At 43.1% G+C, this 20,413-nt stretch overlaps 1 non-coding gene across 1 annotated transcript; it reads left to right on the top strand.

Moving 5' to 3' along the window:
* The first annotated feature begins 10,077 nt into the window (after positions 1-10,077).
* Positions 10,078-10,196, top strand: LOC137638891 (5S ribosomal RNA). Its single transcript, XR_011044199.1, has one exon. It is a non-coding gene; the product is annotated as a 5S ribosomal RNA (ribosomal RNA).
* The last annotated feature ends 10,217 nt before the right edge of the window (positions 10,197-20,413 follow it).

The following is a 20,413-nucleotide window of genomic DNA, read 5'->3' as shown; positions in this document are numbered from 1 at the left end:
AAAGATATTCTATCCTTATATTCATGTTCAACTTGCAGCTTACAACGTAAGCCAAAAATTGAAGCATCAGTAGGAGAGAGCAGTTGTGACTCTCATTGTTTAGAAGCATAACTGCTACCTTGGCTAGTGTATGGTAGTGGAAATATGAAGGTTAGGTATATTTTTTATCCTTTGCCTCTTGCATTTCAATTGTTTGGTGGTCAAAAAAGATAATGTACAGTATCGGGATATTGACACACATTGTATTTTGGGTTACGGTACTCGGTAGATGTGATAGAAGGAAAGAAACATATCTTTGTTGTTTACTATCTCACCACTGAATTAGGTATGCAATGTTATAAATAACTTTTGTAATATATAATTTAGGTGACAAATTGTTTACAGATATTTGTTACTGTTTTTTTATATATATTTCGGGAGGAGACCCTCTTTCAAACTGGTTTATTAAAGGTAATTGTTACCTCAGTGACATTATTCTTGTAAAGAACTTTTTCTATAGTTCTTATCTTTTTCTCTACAGTTCTGGATTCAGCCAGTAACTGTGAAATGGACATATTTCATGAGAAAGGTAGTGGAGATCATATTTGTTGTTTTTCCTCTTTAATTAGGAATATACCAGTATAATTATATACAGTAAAGTATAGATATTGAACACTGTAATAATATTCTACAAAGGTCTTTATCATGGGTAATTTTCACCGTAGTTGCAAGTACAGAGTAACACTTTCACTCTATCTTAGTATTTACACACATTTCAAAAGTCCTTATGATTAGGTAAAGATCCTTCAACTCAACCTATTTCAAGCAGGGAGAAAGTATTCTGCTCATTTCCAACAGTAACTGGAGAGATGGCCTTCTCAGGAGCTTTATGATTTCCTGTTTCGACGTCAGGTTCTCATTGGTTATTGATCACTAAGGGAAGAGAGGGGAATGCCTGGAAGGCAGTTGCCTCTGGCGGATATGCCTACTGAGAAGGATTAGTAGATTAGATTCTTGTTCGTGATATACACTATTTTGGCCTCCAGAGCTGTCATGTTCTTGAGATAAAGGTCAAGGTTACTTTAATTATGGTCGGCAATAAGGTCGCTTCTTGCTAGATGTCGAGGTCAGTTCTTTCTTGTTTTGTGAATAGGGCTTCTAATATCCTAAGGTGCTTACTTTCATAAGTACAGCCGATGATGTTGACTTTCTTCACAATATCCTCCCTTGTGATACTGAAGTTATGTGCTCGGAGGCAGTGCACTTTTATTGCACTATGTTGCACATGGCAAGATAATCTTTTGGAAAGACATATTTCCTTAAGCCTTAATCCCAATGTAGATGTACACAACGTTGGTCTCCTTTAAGTCAACTTGCATGGCATGCCCAGGGTTGTTCTTCATTATTGTCACCCATTTTTGCAGATTTGTAGTATACAATAAGGTTAACTAAGGTCTTTTCTATAGTGGCACAAAATTTTTTTAATTTTTTTGTCTTATAGGTAGTGCGTGTACATTAGGCCTATATAGTAACGGTTAATTTTTTTTGAGGTGTCAGTATCTTATATCCAACTGTTTCTCATCTGTTATTTTATGTCCAAACCTCTATCTTTGAGATTTCAGTCAATTGGCCCTGCCATTTCCTCATTTATGAAAGATTTTCCCAACTCACCTTGCCCAGGAATTGAAATTTTGGTTTCCCACAGAACTTCCATTTTCTTTGTTAGTGGTTATGCTTCCACTGCATAGAAAAGTACATATATAAAAAAATTTTCTGGACTATCAAAATACTATTTATTTTATCTTAATATTCATAGAGTGGTACAGCTACCTGTAATGCACTAAGCAATGCAAAACAGGCAGTTGCATTGTATTAGTATTGATAATGATAACATTACTGTATTTCTGATTGCATTAGTATGACGTATATTCTACAATACCCAGTTTTCCATGAATAACATATTTAAAAAGAAGAGCTTGTGAATCAATTAACTTTTAGCTCTTCACTTTTGTCTACGGATGGTCTGTTTCAACTTATCCAAAGGCTTTGATCTTTTTCTTTTACTTTCCAAGAAGTAGTACTTGTACTGCACTTCAAAATAATTTGTTGGAAACCATGCATATTATTGTAGTATCCAAGGTTAACAGCATGAAAAAAGAAAATATTTTGAGAACACCTGTAAGAGTATAATTTCAATTTTTGGATTGTAAAGCAAATTTACATGTTATTTGCAAGCTTTATGAGAGGGACTCATTCATAAGTATATTGTAAACAAATAGGAAAGGAAAATATAAGGGGACAGACACACACACATACAGACACACACACACACACACACTCTCTCTCTCTCTCTCTCTCTCTCTCTCTCTCTCTCTCTCTCTCTCTCTCTCTCTCTCTCTCTCTCTCTCTCTCTCTCTCTCTCTCTCTCAAGCATTACATAATGAAGGAAAATAAGCTTTGAATAACTTAATCGAATATTACAAACTAATTTTCAATTTTTAGAAGATAAAAAAATATGCACCGGCTGAACTCCAAATGCTTGAAATGACAAGGAGCTCATAGCAATGATGAAAAGTTTCCCAGCTTCCCTTGGATTAGACTATTCTCCATTCTCAGCAAGCTCAGTGACCCTCAAACTTAGGTAAGTTTCCTTCATACATTATTAAAGTTATTTTTTCATTTTCATATATTTGTTTGGCTAAGGATACAGTATAATTTACCCATGATCAGTGATAATACAGTATTGTACTTTGGCACAAAAGTATACATCAAGGTGTAATAATGACCAAAAAAATTTTCCCATAAATGATCTTGATATGTAAAGCATTCTGTTCACTATACTGTATTGCCTATCAAGTGAATGGATTGTGAAGTATAAGCCTCTATTGTATTCTTGTTGCAAATGTAACCGGGGTCACTGGTCTAGTCTGAAAGATAGAAGATACTTTCGCCATACAGTGCTTGCTGGAAGATTACATACAGTGTATCTCAATCATTTCCTTGCTTTTTGTAAACTGGGAACGTTGTTCAAGTTGTTTGATTCTACTTCGGGATTTTTTTTCCAAAAGGGATCACTGTATTACCATGTTACAATTTGTTTTCCACTTTATCAGTCAAAGGGGTGCACTTCTTCATTTAGCAGGTACTATTCACTAATCAGAATTGTCTCTTGAATTGCCAACTTGACATGGTACTGCTTTATATGAGCTATTATCTTTTGGGTTGCCTTTATAATTTGTGATATTAGTGTTAATTGTATGATTTCTCAGTATCCTCATTTTTGTTGCATTTTGCATATGGTAAAGATTTTTATAACTAAAGTATTACAGCTAACTGAGGATTAGACAAATGGTCGATATGTAGATAAGCTGTTATTTTCACTAACCCCCTTTTTCCTTTTCATTTCTTCCACTGCAGTGAATAGCAAGAATACTGTTGATTCTTTACTTGTTCCTCCTGCTCCTGATATTCTTATTTAGATGAAACCACCATCAGAGTCACCAGCTTCCCAACCTCTCGTTAAAGAAAATTTTCTAGCCTACTTTCCCCAATCTCCTTTGTCACACACTGTCGAGACAAGCACCTCTCATTCCCTGTAGTGATTGGCTATCTCTCAGCCTTGAGCCAGATCTAACTAAATGCCATGGATTTCTATTACTAGTCTGAGTTACCAATACTTATAAGGAGCTTTAAGCAGTCTTGTCCACCCTCAGGTCAGTCCTATGGAATGGGATGTGACATCGTAGGCCTGAATGTCAACACCTGTTTGTTAGTACAGTACCAGCTGATGCAAGGTGTACAAGATCTCTCTTTCATTCTAGCTTTGGGAAATAATCAAGTGAACATGTAGGCTTCCTAATAGTGGATATGTATGTAGTAAGCTTCAATTCCAAACTTCCAGCATTTTTATGTGGTTTTTAATAAACAAACTGAATTTGTCAAGGCAAGATTAATTTTATGAGGCAAACTGATCACTCGTGCAAGGAGTTCCATACCCTCTTCAAATCTTCCACCATCAATTCCAGACTACTGTACAGGGACATTTTTTCACTCTAGGTTTCTTGTAATTCTCAGCTACCCTACTCTGTCTCATTTTTTTTTTTTATTCCCCTTCATGTTCTTAGTGCTGATGTCATTGTTTAGAAATTTACATTTTTTACACTGAGCCATCATTACTTGCCAATTTTGACAGTGCCTTGATTGACACAAAAAGTTGTGGATGTAAATGATGGGTGTAGGAGGGTTTGTATGACACTAGCATACTATTGATCTTCTGTCTGTTAGATCGGAGATTACAGTATTTGGCAATTTTTGAAGAGCACGAATATGGCCATATATGATTGAGGAATTTGTATGTAACAAAACTAGCGGTTACAAAAAAAATATTTTTTGTATAATACAGAATATTCACAGGCACTCATGGTATGGAAATACAATATACTGTATATTCTTACTGGATGGCCATATTGTCAAGGAAACTTTGTTTCTCTAAATAAGATGAAATATGTGAGTTGTTTTGTAACTATACAATATACTGTATCTATCAGAGTTTAAGGGATATTGATTTTATCAAGACGTATCATGAGGTAAATATTGTACCGTATATGTTATGTTCAAAACATAGATTTTTAATTGTACAATAGCTGAATCATTTTACCCTATCTTGACTTGTGTGGCTTTGAGTTATTTAAGCTATAATGATTGTTTAGTCGTTTGCTTTCTTGCTACTAGCTTTCACTAGGTGTTTAACTCCTAGCAATAAAGTAAGTTCTGTTGTGCCTTCAGCTTATGTTTCTGACTTCATCACTTTAAAAGTAGTTTACTGGCCATTTTTACCGCTTTTCATCTGCTTTCATGAACAAATACTTTTCAGTACTGTATTGGTAATTTTATGTTAGAATTTTTTGTGTTGCCGTATAATTGTAGTGGATGTTAGTATTCTTATTTATGGTCACTTTGAATTTTTTCCTTTTTATTTTCGAGCGGTTGTGTCTATTACGAAGAAAATTATACCAGCATCAGTCTCTTTTATCAGCATTCATTGGTCTTCAAGCATTGAAAAAAATTTCTTGAAGTTTTTAGAAAGAAATTATGAAAGAGGGGCAGAATGATGAGCAATTTTATCAATCTTTTCTGTGTTTCACCATATTGTGATTTTTTAACTACATTTGTTTCTACGCATATAAAAACTGTTTGTATCTGAAAATAGGGAATTTATTTAGCAGAGCTAGAATGGCTGTTAAATTTCTTAACGAGGTACTTAACAACATGTGGTGTGCAAGTTGTCCTGCCCACCCACCTGTCAAAGACTTCTTTTGTCTACATATGTGCTGTTGTAACCTATCCAAAGTCTTTCATCATTGTCTTTTATTTTCCAAAAAATTAATGCTGATTTTCTGTTGATGATGGATGTGAATGAGCAAGAAATTTGTACTTGGCGGGGAAAGGATGACGAGTGCAACTTGTTTATGACTAAACCAGCTGTAGATTCATGCTCTCTCTGTGCTATTTGCTGGGGGCATGATTGTTTGCAATCATCCCCAAGGGCAAGTGCAGATTGTGTCCTCCTGTGCAGGGGCTATGAAGGAGTTGAATAGACCCAAGCCTTCTCTAGGGGCAGTCTTAGCAATACCTAACACAATACCAAGGAAGTCTTTCACTTCTTTTTTAACCTCATCAAGTGCTCATGCTGTTGTACCTTCTGTGCAATTGTCCCTGGGGAGTATGCAGTAGGAGCAAGGAGTTTTTGGATATGCATCACTTTTGGTGGCGTGTGGAGTTTCCCCAGTGATCACAGCACCCCAACTGAGGTTGAAAGCCTTTCTCCTATTGCAGTGCAGGTTACTGACGACAAGTTTGACTTAAGGTCTAGCTGGTAGGCCCTCTTATGTCTTTTAGAGCTTAGGCTACCTTGTCCATGGTGTCCCCAGTGCCAGTGTCTCCCATGGGGATACTTATGATTTCAGGTATGGGTGCAGTGCCAGTGAAACTAGTGTTAGTGATCCAAGTGCCGCTGTCCCTAAGACCAAAAGAACTATTAAGACTCAGTCCTCTGTAAGTGTTTCAGGGCCATTGAAAAGGAAGGCTCTGGCACAAGTTAGTGCCTCTATCATAGTTGAATGTAAGTTGGCCCCGTGGCCTAGGTTATCATTGTCACCCTGCTTGCTGTCACCCTGACCCCTATGTCCGTGGTTCCAAGACCTGTAGCCCCTTCTCGCTTTAAGCTTGTGACCCCATCTCCTGTGTCTTGTGTTTCAAGTCCCAGTGACTGTGCTTACCGCATCCCTTATGACAGTGGTCCACAATGCTGTGATTCCCCTTTGAGCAACCCATGTAATTTTCCCCATTGGGGAACTTCATTATTAATGGTCACTCATACAGTGCCTGAGGTGAGGGTTGGTAAGTAGAAGAGGTAATTGAGTTCCCCTTCCTCTTCTACTTCCACTTCTGATTCTGATGTTTCTTCTAAGAAGTCATACAATATCCAGGAATGCCAGTCATTGCCTTACGGAGAGGGCTCCTTACAACACCACCTCTCTTTTGTGGTGGAGTGGACAATACATGTATCACAACTCCATACTTCATCCCCTCAGGGTCAGGGCCATGACCCAAGCTTTCCAGGCTACCCCGCATGCCATTCTTGTTAGTACTGTACTTGTTCACAAAAAAATACACATACGGATGGGAAATTTTTTGCTCGTAAACCGATTTAAATTTATATTCTCGTATACCAATTTGCCTGTATTCACTTTACCTCATTAAATTTCAACGATTGTTCCAGCTTCGCTAAAGTCATGCTCATATTGAAAAAAGGGTGGTTTGTATTCTTATAGGAACAACTACTGTAGTTGTAAAGTCATCGTACCTAAAGTTACCGTTAGTAATAGCAGTTATTTTTATCACTTCACCCCCAAAATATCATCACTCACTTATGATTGAAATGGATAAAAGCCTGCGGTTGCTTATTTATCACTGATAACTTGTGAAAATGTGGCCTATTGGAAACGTCCCTGCCTGGTGATCCCCACACTGGGATTCAAGTCCTGCTCAAGCTTAATAGTTTCTTGTATTTGCAACCTTGTGAGCTAAGGGTGGGGGTTTTGAGGGAGCCTATAGGTCTACCCGTTGAGTCATCAGCAGCCATTGCCTGGCCCTAGGTTGGGTGTAGAGGGATTAGGGCACTGATCATATGTATAATGTCTCTAGGGCATTGTATCTGTCCCTTACCTGTACCATTCCTTAGCAGATTTTAAACCTTTCAATTTTGAATACAGTACAAGTATATTGGTTTACAAGCATACAAATTCTAATTGGTTTATGAGCACAAAACTTATGAAAAGGCAATGGTATTAGAGCTGAATAACATACAGCATCAAGAGAATGCAGAAGAGATTTCAACAGAGATGTTAATGTGGGAAAACCAGCAAAATTTTGTAGAAACACACCCAGATAAGTCTTTGACAGGTTAAGCAGCGAATCTTTTTACTGACAATGTGATGTCACTTTTTCATGACATTTTAAAGAAAAGTACAAATCGGTTGTCTTTAGGAAGATCCCTTGTCAAAACTGAAGGTAAGAGTGTTAAAAAAAGATGACCAAGTGTCCAGAAAGAGTGAATTAAGGGTTTCAGTTAGTGATAGTGATCGTTGATCAAGAGAGAGAACTCTCAATAAATTTCTCGTGGAGGAAAATTCTCCCTCCAAGCAGTAACATCCTCCTCCTCCCCCTCTTATCTCTTTCTTGTCTTGCACATGCCAATCATGACTCTAAGGTAAAGTGTTGTTAATTTTTCAATATTAAACTTAGCCGGTGATTATATAAGCTGCAACTCTGTTGCTCGACAGAAAACTCTACGTAAAAAATCCGCCAGCGATCGCTATGCAGGTAGGGGGTGTACTTCAACAGCGCCATCTGTCGTGCAGGTACTCAGTACTCAATGTAAACACAGAACTCAATTTTCTCTCTGTCGGGCTACCGGCAAGACCTACTAATTCGCTGTTGCTAACTGGATTTGTTTTCACAACTATTTGGTGAAGTACACTATTCTAGTTTTGAGCTTTCGCTATGCAGGTGTTTTATCTTCATCTCAAAACTTGAACTCGTTTTGGATAGATTTAATTATGGTGACAAAGAGAGTATGGACTTTCTTTCACTTTTAAATGGCCGACCCTTCCCTTAGACGGAAGTGTGTTTAGGTTTTTAGTAATTTTCTTATCACGTTATAGATCTATATATTTTATATCTCTCCGCCTTTATTAGGCCTCTTCGATTAACTTTCCATTTATTATAAACATATAAAAATAAATTTTAATGTTTTGTTTATATGCGACCTTTCCTGATAGTAGGCGGCCCTAACTTGGAACCGAAGTTAATCAACGTTGAGCCCGTTATATCGTATTTAGCTTTTAAAGAATTTAAAACTTTTCAAATGTAATGTTTTATGAAAGAATTTCTTTGATAGTCTTCGTACTGTTTTCAAAGATGAACTAACGTTTAGTTTTTTAGGCTACGCAGTTGTTGACGTTCAGGACGTTCAACATGCGCTCTATCGTTACGATAGAGAGTGAGTGTATCACGGTTTCACTTTGCAGTAAGAGTAAATATATTCTGACGTTTTGTTCATTCTTTCTTAGCTTAAATATTTTAAATTCTAATTTAAAGGAACTTTTTATTTGAAAAACCTTTCAGTTTTTTCCTTTAGTCAAATAACATGTTTTTTTGACGATATATAATTGGGCTCTTCTCTTAGGTGCGAAATCAAGAGAAGGTTGACAAGAGGAGAGAAAAGAGAGAGAGAGATAGAGACGGAGGGAGAGAGAGGAGAGAAAACGTTCCGTTCAAGCGGGTAACGTTGTTCTCGTGTTACTCTCGTCCCTAGTCTCTGTACGGGGAGGAAGGATAAAACGTTTTTAGGTTTTTATTCTCGTCCCCAGGCTATGTGCGGTGAGAGATTGAAAATGTAGTTTATATGAACTAGTGTTTAGTCTCTTTCCCAGCCACTGAATTTTTTATCTTAAATATGTTTTCTGTTTTTTGCTGGTATTAATGAGCTGCATTATACGACTGATTTCGCAATTACTACCTTTTAATGAAGGGTAGAATTGCGTGTTTCAGGTAGAAATCAGTAAAAGTTTCGATTTCAGTGAAATAAGTGCAAAACAGAAAATCGAAGTGATAAAGTGATATGCGCAAAGTGTTACAGTGTTGCGTCCGAGGGTTCGTCTGTTCGTGCCTGTCGTTCACCTAGTCCGGGACCTCTTGCAAGCTCCCAAGCCCAGGGGAGAAGTAATGTCGAACGACTTATGGGTTCGAGAGGCCTTGATCAACGAACAGACGTTTCCCTCCGTGGTTTCGGGCGTATCTACCCAAGATCGCCCCACCCACACAAAGACGAGAGAGCCCATTTATTCCTCGTCTGCGGAAGAGGTTTCTCGTAAGAAACCATGGACCAAGGTCTCGCGGCCTCTTAAGCGCAAGTCGGTCCCTTCCGCGCAAGTCCAACGGCCCAGTTGTAGCCACTGGGTCAGTTCGGACTCGCTGCAGTCTTCCGACGACTGCTCACCTCCTTAGAGAGGCAAAGCGGTACCGCATCAGGCAGTCACACCGTCTGTTGCCGCACCTGCTCCTGTAGACCCTAAGTGGTCTTTGCTGCAGACCATGCAGTCTCAGTTAACGTCATTGATGCAGGACTTTCGTGCGGAGAAGGTTGACACTGCACCAACCTCTAGCCTACAACCAACCACGGTTGTGCGTCCTGTGGACGCTGAGGCGACCTTCTGCCGCTCTCCAGCTGAGAGAGTCCCGCCACCCATGCGTTCCAGTGTACCCTGCCAGCCGCATGTTGACGTTCAGCGACGCACGGAACCTTCCGTTGACGTTCGCGAGGTACAACAACAGTCTAAGTTGTTTTGTTTTGACGCGGTGCGTCAACCTCCGCATTCTAGAGTTGTTTTGACTGCTCAGTCTAGACAGTCAAAGCAGTCTCGAGTGGACTCTGTACGTCCTCACGCACCTGTTGTGGTTGACAGTTCAGTTGTTGACAGTTCACAGACTGTCAAGCAGTTACATGACGTTGCGTTCTGGTCCGCTACTAATGCAGTCAACGGCCATACCACGTTGAAAACACCGCTTCTCGTCCGATCAGCGAAGTTAAGCAACGTTGGGTCTGGTCAGTACTTGGATGGGTGACCGCCTGGGAACACCAGATGCTGTTGCCAGTGAGAGACTCAGCTTTTATCGGACAAGGTTCCTGTAGATGAGGAAGTTGCTGTTCTCCCTCCTACTGATATTCCCTTGAGGACTCTGTCAGATGGAGAGGAGCCTTAAGCTGCTTAGCCTCCTATGGACTTTAATTAAATCATGATGATTTTTTTAAGGATCTTCGTCCGGATCTTGTAACTGCTGCTCCTCGTTCGCCTAAACGTCAGAACTTACACTAGGCCTAGCTACTTCGAAGCCGTTGTTTTTAAGCTAGTGCTCTCTCGCTCTCCTAGAGAGCGTTACGTTGGCTAGGCGACTGGTTTTTTTCACCAGGAGGAGTTTGGGGGATACAGCTTTGATTTCCCTTCTTTTAAACTGGTTTATAGAGCGAGAGTCTGATATGACACGAGAGAAGTTCTCGGCTTGGGAGTTCATGCCTCTGCCCAGATAGACTTCTCAATTCTGGTAGACTCTCCCTGGCGCCTAGCCAGGAGACGCTCCAAGTTGTTTACAGGTCAACTTCTCAGCTGTTGTCGAGCCTTTGAAGTTTTGCTGTACTATTATGTCACGCATAACAAGGCTTACAGGGATGGTAAACGGTTCCGCCTCAGTCGCTAACCCCGTCTGTTGCCACACCTGCTCCCGTAGACCCTAAATGGGCTTTGCTGCAAGACATGCAGTCCAAGCTTGCGTCCTTGATAGAGGACTTAAATGCGGAGAAGAACCTTCTGGCCAACAACCTTCCAACCGGTCGGTTGTGCGCCCTGTTGACGCTGAGGTAACCTACTCGCGTCTGCCAGTTGAGGTGGTTCCTCCACCGATGCGACCCACTGTGGGTTGCCAGCCGCACGTTGACGTTAAGCGACGCTCGGAGGTGGTTGTTGACGTTCAGGACGTTCAACAACCAGCAGAGGTGACTTGTTGTGACGCAGTGCGTCAACCTCAGCAACCCGGTAGGGTGTTGACTGCACAACCCAGACGGTCTAGACAGTTTCGGGTTGACGCTGTACTTCCTCGCGCACCCATGGTTGTTGACAGTTCACAGACTGTGCAGCAGTTCCATGATATTGCGTCCGGCTCCGTCACGCATCCACCAGTGCGACCGGATTCAGCGAGTCAGACGTTGCCCACTCCGTTGCCGTTTCCTCATCAGTTTCGGATGAGGAACCCTCTGATGAGGACGTTGCTGAACAAGACGATCAGCCCCCAGCCCTGCTATCCATCCAGAAGATGCTGAAGAAGGAACGCTGCTCAGTCAGGCTGTGGATGAGTCTGGTAGGGACGCTGTCATCCGTGGATCAATTTGTGTCACTAGGAAGACTACACCTCCGTCCTCTTCTATACCATCTAGCTTTTCACTGGAAAAGGACAAGACGCTAGAAGCGGTCTCGATCCCGGTTTCCGAAAAGATAAAGTCTTGTCTGACTTGGTGAAAGGACTATATCAACCTAAGAGAGGGTCTTCCCCTGACTGTTCAGACTCCCAACCACGTTCTCTTCTCGGACGCATCGGACGTAGGCTGGGGTGCGACATTAGACGGTCGGGAATGCTCGGGATTATGGAACTCGAGTCAAAGGACAATGCATTTCAACTGCAAGGAGCTACTGGCAGTACGTCAGGCCTGGAAAAGCTTCAGGTCTCTCCTTCAAGGCAAAGTGGTGGAGGTGAACTCGGACAACACCACGGCTTTGGCGTACATCTCCAAGCAAGGAGGGACCTACTCTCTGACGTTGTACGAGATCGCAAGGGACCTCCTCACCTGGTCAAAAGGTCTAGACATATCACTAGTAACGAGGTTCATCCAAGGCAACTTGAATGGCATGGCAGATTGTCTCAGTCGGAAGGGACAAATAATTCCAACAGAATGGACCCTCCACAAGGATGTATGCAAGAGACTTTGGGCCACCTGGGGCCAGCCAACCATAGATCTCTTCGCAACCTCGATGACCAAGAGGCTCCCAATATTTTGCTCACCAATCCCGGACCCAGCAGCAGTTCATATAGAGGCCTTTCTCCTAGATTGGTCACATCTAGATCTATATGCATTCCCTCCGTTCAAGATTGTCAACAAGGTACTGCAGAAGTTCGCCTCTCACGAAGGGACAAGGTTGACGCTAGTTGCTTCCCTCTGGCCCGCGAGAGAATGGTTCACCGAGGTACTTCGATGGCTAGTAGACGTTCCCAGAACACTTCCCCTAAGGGTGGACCTTCTACGTCAGCCACACGTAAAGAAGGTACACCAAGGCCTCCACGCTCTTCGTCTGACTGCCTTCAGACTATCGAAAGACTCTCGAGAGCTAGAGGCTTTTCGAAGGAGGCAGCCAGAGCGATTGCTAGAGCAAGGAGAACATCCACCCTTAGAGTCTACCAATCGAAGTGGGAAATCTTCCGAAACTGGTGCAAGTCAGTATCCGTTTCCTCGACCAGTACCTCTGTAACTCAAATAGCTGACTTCCTCTTATATCTGAGGAAAGAACGATCTCTTTCAGCTCCCACTATCAAGGGTTACAGAAGCATGTTGACATCAGTCTTCCGTCACAGAGGCTTAGACCTTTCCAACAATAAAGATCTACAGGACCTCCTTAAGTCTTTTGAGACCACGAAGGAGCGTCGTTTGGTTACACCTGGTTGGAATTTAGACGTGGTACTAAGATTCCTTATGTCAGACAGGTTCGAACCGCTACAATCAGCCTCCCTGAAAGATCTCACCTTAAAGACTCTTTTCCTGGTATGCTTAGCCACAGCTAAAAGAGTCAGTGAGATTCATGCCTTCAGCAAGAACATCGGATTCTCATCCGAAACGGCTACATGTTCTACAACTTGGTTTTCTAGCCAAAAACGAGCTGCCTTCTCGGCCTTGGCCAATATCGTTCGATTTTCCAAACTTATCGTATGGTTGGAAATGAACTAGAAAGAGTCTTATGCCCTGTAAGAGCTCTTAAGTTCTATTTAAAACGAACTAAACCTTTACGAGGCCCGTCTGAAGCTTTATGGTGTTCAGTTAAGAAACCATCTTTGCCTATGTCAAAGAATGCTTTATCCTATTTTATCAGACTGTTAATACGAGAAGCTCATTCCCATCTGAATGAGGAATACCAAGCTTTGCTGAAGGTAAGGACACACGAAGTTAGAGCTGTCGCAACTTCCGTGGCCTTTAAACAAAATAGATCTCTGCAAAGTATAATCGACGCAACCTATTGGAAAAGCAAGTCAGTGTTCGCGTCTTTTTATCTTAAGAATGTCCAGTCTCTTTACGAGAACTGCTACACTCTGGGACCATTCGTAGCAACGAGTGCAGTAGTGGGTGAGGGCTCAACCACTACAATTCCCTAATTCCATAACCTTTTTAATCTTTCTCTTGAAATGTTTTATTATTGTTTTTGGGTTGTCCGGAAGGCTAAGAAGCCTTTCGCATCCTACTTGATTTGGCGGGTGGTCAAAGTCATTTCTTGAGAAGCGCCTAGATTAGAGGTTTTGATGAGGTCCTGTTGTATGGGTTGCAACCCTTGATACTTCAGCTCCTAGGGGTCGCTCAGCATCCTAAGAGGATCGCGAGGCTCCGTAAGGAAGACGTACTTAAAAAGGCAGAGTAATTGTTTAAGTCGACTTCCTTACCAGGTACTTATTTATTTTATGTTTGTTATTTTGAATAACTGCTAAAATGAAATAAAAAATCCTTAGCTCATAATAATGTAAACAATTATTGCTGGTCTCTACCCACCCCCTTGGGTGTGAGTCAGCTTATATAATCACCGGCTAAGTTTAATATTGAAAAATGTTATTTTTATAATAAAATAAATTTTTGAATATACTTACCCGGTGATTATATATTAAAGGACCCTCCCTTCCTCCCCAATAGAGACCCAGTGGACCGAGGAGAAAATTGAGTTCTGTGTTTACATTGAGTACTGAGTACCTGCACGACAGATGGCGCTGTTGAAGTACACCCCCTACCTGCATAGCGATCGCTGGCGGATTTTTTACGTAGAGTTTTCTGTCGAGCAACAGAGTTGCAGCTTATATAATCACCGGGTAAGTATATTCAAAAATTTATTTTATTATAAAAATAACATTTTCCAATATTTCTATTTTTTTTATTTTGAATTTTTCATTTATAATCAATTCTGGTGTTTGGGGTTATATTTTTTTTTCTTAATTTGTATTACAAGCCTTAAAGATGAGCATATTTGTGTATTTATGGACATGTGGAATCCATCAAATATACTTCTCTTATATCTTATAGGAAAAATTATTTTAGCTTATGAGCATTTTGGTTTGCGAAATCGGTCCCAAAAATAATTAAACTCAAACTGAGGAACATACTGTAGTTGTAACAACTGGCTGATTGTGGAAGCCCCATCCACTTGTCATTCAGCAAGACTAGCACTTTTGTACTGTCACCGAGAGCGTTACACGTGTACAGTACTCTTTCTGCCTCTCAAACTTAGGCTCATTTAATTTTTTTTGCTTTCTAGATGAAATGGCTGTGCCAACATTCAATAGTGACCCAGTAAACATAAATAAACTAAATGAAAGGTACAAGTACTAGCAATTGTTTCTGGGTGAGGGCAAAAACATGACAGGTTTATATGTAAAGGTGCAGTACAGAGAACAGACCAAGACAGAGAAGGCATCTTGGTATGATATATAGAGCTTACATTCCTGCTTTCAGTGTCATTGTCATGTACAGGACTGAGCTTGCGCTTTGTCGATCAGAACAAAGGTCCCTGCCCGCTCTAGAAACAATCAGTCTCCTTGCTTTTACAATAGACAAGACATCCTTGAATAAGGGTGATTGAAAATACTGTACAATCCTTGGTCTCCTTGTGATCAGTGTCGTGATTGGTCACCACGTTATCGGTCACTTTGCGATTATGCTTCTCTTAACTCCTGGGTCGCTTTAGGCGTTCTTGCATGCTCATACGTTAGGGAACATCACCTGTCACCTGTACTTCGCCCTGAGAGGAGAGTCCACTTGTAGTGGAGTTTCCATGTTCTGGTATGACTGGAAACAAGAATACCTGACCAACCAGGACCATTCTTAGTGCTCTTATGAGTACAGAGATGTTTCATTGTGTACGTTCAATAGGGGTCAAGGTCTTTCACCACCTGGTGACTGGTATGTACATTACATGACTGTTCTTCCTGTGGCCTAATACGGTGCTCACCCACGTCACAGAGATTAAAGTACGCTGTACTTCATTAGTCTCTGAGGCCATGTGTGCCAAAGGCTGTTCTGTTTCAGAAGTGGAAGCAGATTGCCTAAGGCCCCTTTTCAACCTCCAAGGGTTTGTAAATGACCCCATTAAAAGAACTCTTCTGCGGGGATTGTCAAGACCAACACCCTTTGCATGGTTTTCAACACAATGTTGCCTGACTTTGACATCAGCAGAAGGGGAGAACCCCAAAACTGAGTGTTTGTTTGTTTTCTTTCACTCATTTTTAGAGAGGCTACTATAGCTTCTATAACAGTGGGATCTACATTCATTGATCGACACTTTGGCATCTCTCAAGATTAAAAGATCTCACTGGAGTTAGCATTGTTGGAACCGATTGTGAGGTCTTGAACAGAGTAAGTTCCCAGACCTCCGAGCCTGAGAATTCACTGCAGTCTAGCTGATCAAGTGAGATCCAGCCTCTTACACTCTCAACAAAGAAGATTTTACATACATGAGGGAGTGAGCCTGCCTCCTCTTCCTTTCATTCCTGCAGTCTCTACTTTGATGTTGGTATTACCTGTGGAGATACTCAGGGTAGAAAGCACTGTGCTTTAAACCGTTAAGTCTGCTGCCATGGGATATTCTTCCATGCCAGCCTCAAGTTGGTTTCTTGGATCGACCAGAAGTCTGATACAGACACCTAAATGGCCATTACTCAGGATTTGTAAAATCCTGGGATCTTGGCAAAGTACAAAATGCTTGTTCACTCCTTTTTAGCACACCAGTAAGCTAACCAATGGGCCAACTGAGTCCTGAAAAATATGTATAGTTTGCGATTTTTTAAATATTTAACTTAGCCGGTGAATATATAATAGCTGCAACTCTGCGGCTCGACAGACAACATACTTAAAAAACTCGCGAGCGATCGCTATGCAGGTTGCGGGTGTGCCCACCAGCGCCAACTGTCGGCCAGATACCACTCTCGGATGTAAACAAAACCTTCAATTCTTCTCTGTCGACGTTGGCGACAAGGCGTACTTTTACTCGCTGTAGAACCTGGAGTTTTCCCATCATATTTGGTGAAGTACTTTAATTTGGTTTGAGCTTTCGCAGTACACTACAGGTGTTTTTCTTCAAAATAAACCCTTGAACTCTTTTTTGAATCGGATTATTTGTTGATGACTTAGATCGTTTTTTGGAATTTTCCTTTGACTAATTCAAAATGGCTGACCCTTCTCAAGTTCCTAAGTTTCGAAAGTGTAATGCTAGGGACTGTAATAGGCGTCTTCCAAAGGCTTCTCTCGACCCTCACACTGTTTGTTCCAATTGTCGGGGTAAAACCTGTCAATTGGGAGATCGGTGTGAGGAATGCGTGGGCCTTTCGGAATTCGATTGGATCGAATTTGATAAATATACACGCAGACTAGAGAGAGATAGGGTAAGGAGAAGTTCTTCTAGGTCCGTAGATTTTTCCTCTCCACATGCCCCTGAACCTAATCCTTCCCCTGTAGTGGTTGTTCCTAACCCCCCTCCTAGCACTCAGGAACCGTCTATGCAAGACATGATGCGTGCTATTCATGCCTTGGGGGAGAGAGTTGAGGCTTTAGCAAGTGACCGTAATCAACTCATGGCAGACGTGAAGGAACTCAAGTGCCAAAGTGCCGCGGCGGAAAGTGGGAAAGTGCCTAGTGTTACGCAAAGTGTTGTGAACAGTGTTGCGACCGAGGGTTCGTCTGTTCGTGCCTGTCGTCCACCTAGTCCGGGACCTCTTGCAAGCTCCCAAGCCCAGGGGAGAAGCAATGTCGTACGACTTATGGGTTCGAGAGGCCTTGATCAGCGAACAGATGTTCCCTCTTTGGTATCAGGCGTATCTCGTCAAGATCGCCCCTACCATAAGACGAGAGAGCCCATTTTTACCTCGTCGTCCGAAGGTGTTTCACGTAAGAAACCTTGGACCCAGGTCTCTAGACCTTTAAAACGCAAGTCGGTCCCTTCAGGACAAGTCCAACGTCCCGGATGTAGCCACTGGGACAGTTCGGACCCGTTGCTGTCATCTGATGACTGCTCGCCGCCTAAGAGAGGCAAAGTTGTGCCGTCTCAGTCGCTAACCCCGTCTGTTACCGCACCCGCTTCCGTAGACCCTAAATGGGTGTTACTGCAAGACATGCAGTCTAAGCTTGCGTCCCTTATGGAGGACTTCAACGCAGAGAAGGTTTCCGTTGAACCTACTGGCCGTCAGCCATCCAAACGTTCTGTTGTGCGTCCTGTTGACGTTGATGTAGCTTTCTCGCGTCAACCAGTTGGGGTTGTACCTCCCCCCATGCGATCCCGTGTGGATTTCCAGCCGCACGTTGACGTTAGGCAACTCACTGATGCGACTGGTGACGTTCAGGACGGTCACCAACCATCAAAGTTGACTTGTTTTGACGCGGTGCGTCAACCTCCGCAACCCAGTATGGTGTTGACTGCACAACCCAGACGGTCTAAACAGTCTCGGGTGGACGCTGTGCGTCCCCGCGCACCTGTTGTTGTTGACAGTTCCCAGACTGTTCAGCAGTTTCAGGAGGCTGCGTCCTGCTCCGTCACGTATGCACCAGTGCGGCCGGACGCTGCGAGTCAAACGTTGCCTACCCCTTTGCCGTTTTCTCATCAGTTATCAGATGAGGAACTGTCAGATGAGGACGTTGCTGAACCACAGCCTGAGGATCAGCCTTCAGAATTAGATGAGCCTAAAGCAGTTCCACCATCTATGGACTTTAGAAAAGTCATGCTTGTGTTTAAAGAGTTGTTCCCTGAACACTTTATCTCTGTGGCTCCTCGTTCGCCGCCGTCTGAGTTCGTTTTAGGCGTTCCTGCTGCCATGCCAGCCTTTACGAAACTCGTTCTCTCTCGCTCATCCAAGAGAGCTTTACGGCTGTTAGGCGATTGGTTAGAAACCAAGAGGAGTTTAGGGAAGACGGCCTTTGCCTTCCCCCCATCTAAGCTCTCGTCTAGATCGAGCGTCTGGTATGCCACGGGAGAAGTTCTCGGCTTGGGAGTTCCTGCCTCTGCCCAGGGCGACTTCTCAAGTCTTGTAGACTCTCCTCGCCGCCTTGCCATGAGACGTGCGAAGACTAGTTGGTCATCCTCGGACCTGGACCACCTTCTTAAAGGCATCTTTAGGGCGTTTGAAGTTTTTAACTTCCTGGACTGGTGTTTGGGAGCCCTGAGTAGGAAAATCTCATCTGCCGATAGGGATGTTTCCTTACTCATTATGTCCTGCATGGACAAGGCCGTCCGCGATGGATCCAACGAGCTTGCCGCTTCTTTCACGTCCGGAGTCCTAAAGAAACGAGAGTCTCTGTGCTCTTTTCTTTCAGCAGGAGTGACGCCATGCCAAAGATCTGAGCTACTCTTTGCGCCCTTGTCTAAGTGCTTGTTTCCTGAAGTCTTAGTTAAGGAAATTGCCTTGTCTTTAGTGCAGAAGGACACCCACGATTTAGTTGCGTCCTCGGCTCGCAAAGCTCCCCCTTTGCCTGCCTTGTCTGCTAGACCTAGGATAGACACTCCAGCGTCCAGGTTTATTCCGCCCTTTCGTGGCAGAGCCCCCAGCAGGGGAGGTGCTCGTGCCGAAGGGAAGAGAGGAAAGAAGAAAGGATCCAAGTCCTCGCGGGGCAGAGTCTGACTGCCCGCAACTTCAGACAGCAGTAGGTGCCAGACTCAAGAATTTCTGGCAAGCCTGGGAGAAGAGAGGCGCAGATCAACAATCTGTGAGGTTGCTCAGAGAGGGGTACAAAATCCCTTTTGTACGCAGACCTCCTCTAGCGACGTCCCCCATCGATCTCTCTCCCAGGTACCGAGAGGAAGCAAAGAGACAAGCCCTGAAACTGGAAGTGTCTCTTTTACTAGAGAAGGGAGCGGTGGTCAAAGTCTCGGACCTTCAATCACCGGGGTTTTACAACCGTCTCTTCCTAGTATCAAAGAAGACAGGAGGTTGGAGACCGGTGCTAGACGTCAGTGCTCTGAATGTCTTTGTCACAAAGACGAAGTTCACCATGGAGACCACAAAGTCAGTCTTAGCTGCGGTCAGAAAGGGAGACTGGATGGTCTCTCTCGACCTAAGGGACGCTTACTTCCACATCCCCATTCACTCAGATTCCCAACCTTTTCTGAGATTCGTCTTCGACGATGTGGTGTACCAGTTTCGGGCCCTGTGCTTTGGCCTGAGCTAAGCACGGCTCCTCTCGTGTTTACGAGGCTTATGAGGAATGTGGCAAAATTCCTCCACTTATCGGACATCCGAGCCTCCCTTTATTTGGACGACTGGCTTCTCAGAGCCTCTTCCAGTCATCGCTGTCTGAAGGATCTCAATTGGACTCTAGATCTGACCAAGGAATTGGGACTCCTAGTCAACTTGGAAAAGTCCCAACGGATCCCATCCCAAACTATTCTGTATTTAGGGATGGAGATTCACAGTCCAGTTTTTCGGGCTTTTCCGTCGGCCCCCAGAATAGATCAAGCCCTGCTCGTCATCCAGAAGATGTTGAAGAAAGAACGTTGCTCAGTCAGGAATTGGATGAGTCTGGTAGGAACGCTATCATCCCTGGAGCAATTTGTCTCGCTAGGAAGGCTACACCTCCGACCTCTACAATTCCATCTAGCTTTTCACTGGAAAAAGGACAAGACGCTAGAGGCGGTCTCGATCCCGATTTCCGAAAAGATAAAGACTTGTCTGACTTGGTGGAAAGACAATATCAGTCTACGAGAGGGTCTTCCCCTAGCAGTTCTGAAACCCAATCACGTTCTCTTCTCAGACGCATCGGACTTGGGCTGGGGCGCGACGCTGGACGGTCGGGAATGCTCAGGTCTGTGGAACTCGAGTCAGAGGAGCATGCATATCAACAGCAAGGAGCTTTTGGCGGTTCATCTGGCCTTGATAAGCTTCGAGAATCTCCTTCGAGGCAAGGTGGTGGAGGTCAACTCGGACAACACCACGGCCTTGGCGTACATTTCCAAACAGGGAGGTACCCACTCACTGACTCTGTACGAGATCGCAAGGGACCTGCTCATCTGGTCAAAAGATCGAGGCATCTCCC

The sequence above is a fragment of the Palaemon carinicauda genome, chromosome 3 (assembly GCF_036898095.1).
Source record: "Palaemon carinicauda isolate YSFRI2023 chromosome 3, ASM3689809v2, whole genome shotgun sequence".
Lineage (NCBI taxonomy): Eukaryota > Metazoa > Arthropoda > Malacostraca > Decapoda > Palaemonidae > Palaemon > Palaemon carinicauda.
Note: the sequence above shows the minus strand (reverse complement) of the source record. Positions and strands in the feature narration are given on the sequence as shown.